This window comes from Thunnus albacares, chromosome 12, assembly GCF_914725855.1.
Source record: "Thunnus albacares chromosome 12, fThuAlb1.1, whole genome shotgun sequence".
Taxonomy (NCBI): domain Eukaryota; kingdom Metazoa; phylum Chordata; class Actinopteri; order Scombriformes; family Scombridae; genus Thunnus; species Thunnus albacares.
In genome coordinates this window covers 28,239,674-28,245,673 of record NC_058117.1, presented here as the reverse complement: position 1 = coordinate 28,245,673, position 6,000 = coordinate 28,239,674, and the positions used below count along the sequence as shown (strand labels likewise).

Here is a 6,000-nt window from a genome sequence, read left to right as displayed (position 1 = left end):
GTTCTCTAGAAAGTCCATCAAAGACTTTTTTTTTTTTTTTTTTTTCCACATCCGGAGAAATCTACAATGTGACACCACTGACTGTAGGAGCGTTTTGATTGGTGGTGACTTGGCGGTCGATGATCCCTGCCTGCTCCAACGACGAGGCGGAGGCAGCAACCTTTGACCCCTTCGGCATAGCCTCGAACTTTGTGACGTTTAAAAAAAAAAAAAAAAAAAAAAAAAAAAAAAAGAAAAACACAGACGCTGATTGCAAACTGGGCATCCCTGAACTGTGAATGTGTGCATGTGTGGAATTAAAAATGTACCACCCAGAAATTCAGAGCGATGCAGAGAGAGAGAGAGGATGACTCTTTTCTGAAGAGCGGGTACCTCAGACTGGATGGTACCGCTTTGGAAGGGATCTCTTTGTGTTTTTTGTTTGTTGTTTTTTTTTTTTTTTTTTTTTTTTTTTTTTTGGCGTGAAGACGGGCGCAAGTTTCGGACTGCCTCTTCCTGTCTCGCCGGCACTAACACAAAAAACGCCCCCCCCCCCCCCACCACCCCTCCACCCCCTCCAGGTGTGGCGTTTTTTGTTTTTTTTTTTTTTTTGTTGTTGTTGTTGTTGAGGAGCTCCTTTCTCTTCTCATGGACCTTTAACATGGAGCGTCACACTTCATATCAGCCCCGTCAGTCGCCTCAGCTCTCAAGTCTCCTCCTTCCTGTTCGCGCGTTTTTTTTGACAGTGCCATTTGTTTTGTTGTTGTTTTTTTTTTCCCCCCCTCAAGGGTTGCATCTTGTCGTAAAAATGGACCCCCTTGTGTGTGTGTGTGTGTTTTGTTGTTTTTTTGTTTTTGTTTTTATTTTCTTAAAGCAAAAATATAATAACGAATGCACAACAACTGACTGGAACATGACTCAATCTCTCTATCAACTCACTGTGGTTTAACTCATTAACACTCTTACCATGCTACGCTAACAGCTGTGGACAATCGATGACTCCACCGTGTTGGGGTTTGGACAGATAAATTTGCCTAACGACACCTTTAACAGACGTGGAACGGAGATTGCATTCAAGAGGGCTTCTTTCTTTCTTTCTTTTTTCTTTTTGTTTTTGTTCTGTTGTTTCCTTTTCTTTTCTTTTTTTGTTATTTTTTTGGGGTTTACTCTTCCATTGAGACTGGAATCAAGCGTACATGTCAGCTATAGATAATTTAAGTTACTCTTGTGTCATGATGTAAAACTGTCTAATTTGGAGAAAAAAAATGTAGCTTACTGAAAAATAAAGATTTAGGCACTGTTGAGGAGCCGGTGTGTGTGTGTGTGTGTTGTTTTTAAGCAATTCTGTGAAAAATTTGCATCTTTTTTTTAGTGTTTTTGTTCTTTTTAATCAGTTTTACATGATTGAATTTATGACACAATTACATATGAAAAGTACAATCACAATAGAGATAATAATTACATTCCTTGAGCTTCATTCATTTGTTCACTGCTCTGTAAAGTGAGATATGAAAGGGGGGAAAAAAAGATAAACATACAGTCAACGGTTTGGACTGGTATATTTTACAGTATCTACATACTCATACTTGTATGTTTACTAGGGGTATGCCCAAATACAAATACATTATTTGGTAAAGCACAAATAGTGGGTTTTTACGAATATTTGTTTCATACAAATATTTTTTAAAAATATGTTAGAGGTCTGTCTGCAATGAGGCAATGAGTAAAGTTTTAGCTCTGTAGATAAGGTAGTTTATGTATGAACACATCCTAACACTTTAATTTTAATTCATTCATTTGTTCACCGTTCTGTACAGTGAGATATGAAAGGGGGGAAAAAAAGATAAGCATACAAAGGTTTGGACTGGTACTGGTAAATTTTACTGTATCTACATACTCATACTTGTATGTTTACTAGGGGTGCACCCAAATACAAATACATTATTCGGCAATGCACAAATAATGTGTTTTTTTTTTTTACAAATATTTGTTTCATACAAATATTTTTAAAAATATTTGTTAGTTAAAGGTCTGTCTGCAATGAGGCAATGAGTAAAGTTTTAGCTCAGTAGATAAGGTAGTTTATTTATGAACACTTATTGTGACACTTTAATTTTCTAAAATTAAAAGCGTAATAAAAAACAAAAACAGGATTTTTAAGCTTCTTTCCACTTTTATTCGAATACAAATACAAATCATTTTGCTGCCTCAACAAATACAAATACTGGGCTTTCTGCACATCCCTAATGTTTACACACAAACAATTACAAGGGTAAATTATCTTTGGGTTGACAATACTGTGTCCCAAATCTGCATTTCACACTTTATTAGCAGGTTTCGAGTCTTATGTGAGTTCACACCAGAAAAGTGACAAAAAATTTAATGCGGTGAACTCAGGAAACAGGAAACAGAGAAGCTTCTCACAGTTGGGTGAAAGTAATAGTGGATGGTGTTGAAACTGCTCCAGAAAAATACACAAAAAAACTTCCAGTTCCTTTTTTTTTTTTAAAGCAGTTCTGTAAAACATGTCTCTTTAATTTAGTAGATTTTGACAAGTTATAAAAGTTTATTTACACCACTGTGCAAAAGTCACTAAAAGTAAAGAGAGGACACTTTCAGAAATAATGTCATGACTAGTTTTTATTCATCAATTAACATCATACAAAGTTGAATAAACAGAAGAAACTTGAAGTAAATCAATGTTTGTTGTGAGCAGCAGTTCTCCTCAGTGTTTCAGGTACTCGGCAAGTCGGTTGGTTCCTGCGTCTTGGAGAAGTTGCCGCAGTTGTTCTGTGGATTTCGGTGTCTCAGCATCTCATGTTAATCCCAGACTGACTCCACGATGTTGAGATCAGAGACCATCTGTTGCAGGACTCCTTGTTCTTCTTGTTGATGAAGATAGTTCGTTATGACTCTGGCTGGATGTTTGGGCTCGTTGTCCTGCTGCAGAATGAATCAGACGTTCTGTATATTACATGATTACATTTAGAAACTACAATCACAACAGGAAAATAATTACATTCCTCAAACTTCATGTCCCTTCCCCCAATCTTCCTGTCACATTTCTCAATGTAAATGTCTCAAAGAGGTTTTCCTCGCTGTAATCATTCCTCCTGTTCATACTGGATATTAAAAGATCCTTCAAATGTGTTTTCAGTGTAAATGATGGAGGCTAAAATCCACAGTGTGTCCACACAGTCATTTAAAAGTTGATGTGAAGCTTATATGAGGCTTCAGCAGTCTGAGTTAGTCATATCAAGTAGATATCTGACACATTTACAGTCTTTACAGCATCAAATTCCCTCTTTGTGTTTCCTCAGACAGTGTTTCCCTGTTGAGCTGCAGGTGGAAGTATAGTAACAAAAAGAGGAACTTTGGCACTAAAAAGACTAACGTTGAAAGATATCTACTTGATTTGACTCATGTATTTGACTCATTTGGACGCTGAAGCTTCATATTAGCTTCAGATAAACTTTTAAATACATTTTTGCACAGAAGGAGGACTGTGGATTTTGTCCCCCATCATTTACATTGTAAGTGCATTATGAAGGGATCTTCTAATGGTCAGTATGAACAGGAGGAATGATTACAGCAAGAAAAACATGTTTCACTGTTCATTTGGGCTCCTGACTGTTGTTTTAAGACAGACTTGAAAAATTGTGAACCTGACCTTTAAGTTCATGGTCATGTGTATTTTTATACACTTAACAGATATGAAGAAAAAATGACAATTAAATGTAAATTAGATAGAAGCAAAGTTGAAGGGAACCGTAGCAACATTTATTCTCCAATGTACCCACTTTATATAAAGAAGGGGATTAGGACAGCGCACCTAGTCAACTGATTTTAATTTTGAACTGCCACACGGATGTTTCGGGCCAGGCGCCCTTCCTCAGCGTGTATGCTGACAATCAACACAATCCACAACAGGTGGGCTTAATTATAGACATCCACAACTGACGCAACAGGTTCATCCCAGCGGGGGGGGAGCTACACATATGAGTCATAACATAATAAACAAAATCAACAAAAAAAAGCTTATGCCCAGTTCATAAGAAGACAAAAGCCAAATCTCATTCATGTGGCACATCATAGAGAATTATATACAGATCATACGAAGAAAATATCTTGAGTTCATAAAAGTCCATTGAGAGTGAAGGTATTCCTAATGCCCTTTATTCAATTTCAATATTTTAAGGATTCAGCACTCTGCTTGTTGATTGTGAGGTGAGTGTGTTGTATTACATAATACCCATTTTATATAGACATGAATGTTTTTATAAGGAAGTGATAAATTTCTCTACTTCTGCTTTAAAATGAAACTTAGATGACAGGTGCAGTATAGTAGTAAACAGTCCACAATGAACTCTGCAGGAATCAGCTTCAATTGAACTGCTTCATTTTTTTTTAACTGCATCAATTAAAAAAGATTTAGAAAGTGACATTTAATTTTGTAAATCTCACCAGCTTCAGCCTCAGGTGTGAGCAGGTCCTGATGAGAGTGAAGAACCACAAGATGGCAGCATGTTCACAGCAGACGCTGCAGGAGCTCCTCTCATCTCACCGTCTGATGATGATGATGATGATGATGATTTTATGTCTAGTAACATTCACAAACATGTTTCTCTCTTCATGTTACATTCTTGATGTGTTTCCAGTTAACATACATGAGAAAAAAAAAACATTATCACAATAAAAATATCTGCGAAAAGAAACTGATATGAATTCATGTGTCACTTTTTTCTCTTTTCTTTATGTTTCAAGAAATATTTTCAGTAAAACAATAAAACCATTCTTTCTATTATTATTATTATTATTACAATATTCCCATTCTATCATGCATAATCCTAACGATGTGCAGATTTCTTATGTGTCAAATAAAAAAGCAGCTTCACCCCATCAACTTTATGTTGGTGGCCTCAGAACTATTAACAAGCTGCACAGAAATTTATTTATTAACGTCTTCATTATTTAAACAGCACTGTGCTCATCAGGGGCCAAAAACAGGAACACTGGGTTGAAAAGCACTTTTTGTACATTTCCAAACATCACAAGGTCATGACCTGATAATAAAGAGATAACAACAGATAAGTGAGCCAAATTTAATACTGAACTAAATATTTACAGTATGGAGTGTAGAAATCAGTGGCATCAGTACACTGTAAAAAAAAAAAAAAAAAAAAAAAGATATTTCACCAAAATTTACTGTATTGCTTTACAGTCTTTTTTTGTTTGTTTTTTCTACATTAAGTGTAAATGCCATAAAAACACAGTAAATTATTTTTATTGAAAATATTCACCATAAAATAACGGCTGTAATCTGTAAATTAATATAATGGAATATTATAGTTTTTTTTAACATGATTATTCAATTACTTAATGGTCTTGAATGTTAAATTACATTTAATTCTATGTAAAAAAAAAAAAAAAAGAAAAATACAAATAATACACATTCTATTACTGAATGTAGAATTAAGCCAACTTTCTGGTTTTTTTGTAAAAATGTAAATGTAAAAAAAAGTTAAAAAATGGTAAAAAGTCTAGCAGCAAAAGTTGCCAAACACTTACCATCAAATAACGTTAATAAAACCTTTAGCTATTCTACAAAGATTTTTTTTAAATTACAGATATTTACTGTAGAAATTATCTGCATTTTTACAGTCCAACTGTTGTAAAATAAAAACAAAAAAAATTATAAAATACTGCTAGAATGTTAAATAAATGTATAAATGTGCACAAAAAAATGAAAAACATTGCAGAAATACCTTAAAATGACCAAATTTAAATAATGGCTTATTTTATATAGTATTCTTTTGTAAAGTCATAGAATTATCCAATTTATCCATAAGACTTCCCCATCAAAGCTTGAATTTCTGGATGTAAAACATAAAAAAAATATGTTAAAGTATATTCAAATTACCCTCCTTTAACACCCATTAAAGGTATCTTGAGAGCTTTAGGCTTGAATTGTATGTGATTATTTCATTTATTTCTAATATTTGGCAACTTTTGCCAGACTTT

At 34.3% G+C, this 6,000-nt stretch overlaps 1 long non-coding RNA gene across 1 annotated transcript; it reads left to right on the top strand.

Annotated features, from left to right (window-relative positions):
• The first annotated feature begins 3,784 nt into the window (after positions 1-3,784).
• Positions 3,785-5,056, top strand: LOC122994360. Its single transcript, XR_006406579.1, has 2 exons — positions 3,785-4,206; positions 4,447-5,056. It is a non-coding gene; the product is annotated as an uncharacterized LOC122994360 (long non-coding RNA).
• Positions 5,057-6,000: the final 944 nt, after the last annotated feature.